Here is a 3,767-nt window from a genome sequence, read left to right as displayed (position 1 = left end):
TGGTATAACTTGGCTATATGATAGATCACTTTTTTCTTTTTAGAAACAGGGTTTCTCTGTGTAGCTTTGGAGCCCATCCTGAAACAGGCACAGAGATCTACCTGTTTCTACCTCCTGAGTGCTGGGATTAAAGGCATGTGCCACCACTGCCCAGCAATAGTTCTCTTTTAAAATAGCTATCTTTTATTTTTTGAGTTTATAATTACATTTCCCTCTCCTTTTTCTCCCTCCAAGCCCTCGAATATGTTCTTCCTTGCTCTTTTTCAAATTCATGACCTCTTTTTTCACTAATTGTTGTTATGTGTATGTGTATTCATAAATACATAAATACAGCCTGCTGAGTCTATATAAATATCACTTGAATGTACATTTTCATGACTGAACATTTGGTATTGGATGACCAATCAGTGTATTTTTTCCTGGGTAAGTCTATTTCTCCTGCTTTCAGCATTCCTTAATTGCCTATAGTTCTTTCTGTAGGGTTGAGGCCTCATGGGCTTTTCCTTATCCATTTTGGTATGTCTATTGCTGTTGCTGTCATTCAGCCTGTGTTTAAGTGGTCATGTTGGTGGACTTTATGGGTGTAGCTTTTGACAACCCTTAGAGACACAACCACACAATCTCTGGCTCACAGACTTTTTCCCTCTCCTTGGCAGTGATCCTGGAGCCTTAAGCATGGGAGTGTTTTGTGGATGTATCCATTGGGACCGAGTCCCACAACTCTGAATTATAATTGGTTATGGTTTTTGGTAATGTTCTCCATCTCTTGCAAAGAGTAGTTTCCTTGATGTGGGGTGAGGACTACACTTCTCTGTGAGTGTGAGGACAAATTATTAGAGTGTAGTTACGGGTTGTGCTAGTTTAGTAAAGTGGTGGTTGTAGGTTCTCTTCCAAGTTCTGTGACTTAACCAGCCCTGAGTAGTTGGCTAGGTTTCCAGTACCAGGCATAATTTCCCTTGTGTAGAGCTGCTCTTAAGTTCAATTAGGTAGCATTCAGTTACTGTCAAGGTATGTGTGCCACTACTGCACCCTTGGAGTTATGGTGCCATACTGGTCATTGTTGAGGTTCATGGGCATTATAGCTGGTAGGACTGTGGTTGTCTTCCTCCTTTGGATGCTTGCATGCTGCCTTCTTGTTCCTTGAAAGCTGGTTCTCAGGGAGGAGGCTTTCAGTTCCAGGTCAGTTCTGCTCAGAAGCCCCTGGGTACTGTGTCTGAAGTGCATGGTAGCTCCAGCAATAGGGACTTAGGTTCCACCTCAGGGAAGGGATGAAGGACAATATCAATAGTTTGTAATACTTGGGGAGTCTCAAAAGAGGTCCTTTTGTGCTTGTTGTTGTTTTTTTTTGTTAGATGACCTTTGATCCTGGGAGGGAGCTGTGGTCCCAGATGGGAAAATTTCATGTAAACTATGTATGTATATTTATACACAGGCTTATGTGTATCCTAGTATTTTAAAATTAGGTAGCTAGAAAATGACAGCAGCGATCTGGTGAAGACCAGAGAGCCTGCTGACAGCCAGGGATTTCTCAAAAATACAGACAAGTACTCCGCTTTCACTTTGCTTTCCATGGAAAGCTGGCCTTGCCTCTCGAGCATGGACAATCCGGACTGGGATTCCACCTGGGAGGACGAGAGCCTTGAGGACAGGGAGGACGGCCAGGTGAATCATACAGGTGATGAGGACAAGGGCGACCAGGATGGGGACACGGAGGAGACACGGCCATGCGTATTCCAGTCCAGATGACAGGGTACCGAAATTGGCAAGCTATACAGGACATGGGAAGTTACCGGCACCACTACCTGGATTTGGCAGATCAAGACTGCAATGGCGACATGTCTAACTTGAACTTCTACAAAAATGAGATCTGCTTCCAGCCAAACGGTTTTTTCATTGAGGAAATTCTTCACAACTGGAAAGACAACTATGACCTCCTTGAAGAGAATCACTCCTATATCCAGTGGCTGTTTCCAGGGGTGAACCGGCCTGTCAAGGCCCTCACACTCAAAGAGGTTGAGGCATTAAAAAGCTCCGAAGAGGTCAAAGAGGGTCTTGTCCGGGCCTATGAACTCATGCTTGGCTTTTATGGGATCCAATTTGAGGACCCGGACACCGGTGCCGTCTGCTGTGCACAGAACTTCCAGCCATGCTTCCACAGCCTCAACAGTCACAGGCACAACAACCTGCATATTACAGGCATCCTCAAGTTGCTGGGGGAGCTAGGCTTAGAGCAGTACCAGGCACCGCTGGTCCGCTTCTTCCTGGAGGAGACACTTGTACAGCACCAACTGCCCAGCGTGAGTCAGAGTGTACTGGACTACTTTCTGCTCGCTGTGCGTTGCCGACACCAGTGCCGGGAGCTTGTGTACTTTGCATGGGAACACTTCAGACCTCGATGCCAGTTTGTCTGGGGGCCCCTGTGACAAGCTGCAGAGGTTCAGGCCTCATGGTATATACCCCGGCCACTGATGGTACTAGGTCAGACAGATAAGGATGAGGGCTCTGGGAACCCCTTCCAAGAGGCTGGCACCCAGGGTCGGACCTATGGATCTGGAAGGGACCTGAGTGGGGTTAGTGGAACAGCTGAGGATCCCTCATTGCTGAGCACAAAGCCCCAGGATTTGGGAAGCCTGGATGAGGACCAGGGGGATGAGGCTGAGTCACTGAGCCCCAAAGAGAGCAAGAAGAGGAAGTTGGAGGGGAATAGTCAGGATCAGGTCCCAGGGGAGTCACATGTAGAAAAAAACTGCCCTCAACCTTGAGAGGTGTGCCCTCAGCTCTATAAGGCAGGAACCCAGGGAGGCTGAACAGCCCTACACTGTTACCCATGGGGCCAGAGTGGCTGATGAGGTAAGAAAACGGAGGAAGACGGAGGAGAGGGCTGAGGATGATGAAGTAGCCAGTAGCCATCACACTGACATGCAGGCGCATGCCCTGCCTCCTACTCCTCAGCGGGCCCTGAGGCCCAAAAGGATAAGTATGGGCCAGAGGACCCAGAAAGCCAGATGTGGGCAGAGCAAGGTGCCCCCGGGAGCCTGGTGGGCCCAGACCCTGACACTACAGGAATCGCAGTGGATGACTCAGAGACATCGTCAAGGATGGGGGCCTCTGCTGAACCCCAAAACCTTAGAGGTGCATCTCAGTCCTATTCAGCCCACTGCAGGGGTTGTCTTGAGTCCCAGAGCTCTGTTGTTGGCTCTTCTTAGTGCCCCACAGTGCTGGCCTTGCCCTGGTGGTCACTGAAGCAGCCACCAGAGGGACTGAGGCCCTCCCCTCAGGGAAGGCCATGGCCTTCAGAACCCTCTTTACCTCACTGTGTCCTCCCCCACTGCCCTCTGAGCCCCATGTTTGTGAAGAAACCCTAAGGGTCTCGGGGGAGGGGCCTCTTTTCTTAGTCTGGTGCCAACCCTTTTCTGAATAAACTATTTAGACTTTGAAAAAAATAAAATTAGGTAGATAATAATGTGATTCATTTTCTTCCATGCTGATGTCTGTCCACAGTGGCCACACCAATTTACCAACAGCAGGAAATGACAGCTCCTGTTCCCCCAGATCCTCAGAAGCATTTGTTGACACTTGTTTTCTTGATCATGGCTGTTCTTACTGGAATGAGATGAAATCTCAAAGCAACTTTAATTTGCATGTCTCTAATGCCTAAGGATGGTGAACACTTTTCAAACATTTACTGGCCATTATATTTCTTCCATTCAGAGCTGTCTATTCAATTTGCTAGCCTGTTTATTTTTTGGGTAATTTGTTTTTTTATG

The 3,767-nt window shown here is 47.9% G+C and overlaps 1 pseudogene; it reads left to right on the top strand.

The window, feature by feature from the left end:
• Positions 1-1,596: 1,596 nt before the first annotated feature.
• LOC100759317 lies at positions 1,597-3,206 on the top strand (annotated as a pseudogene).
• The last annotated feature ends 561 nt before the right edge of the window (positions 3,207-3,767 follow it).

Source organism: Cricetulus griseus (genome assembly GCF_003668045.3).
Source record: "Cricetulus griseus strain 17A/GY chromosome 1 unlocalized genomic scaffold, alternate assembly CriGri-PICRH-1.0 chr1_0, whole genome shotgun sequence".
NCBI lineage: Eukaryota > Metazoa > Chordata > Mammalia > Rodentia > Cricetidae > Cricetulus > Cricetulus griseus.
This window is presented reverse-complemented; position numbering and strand designations above follow the sequence as displayed.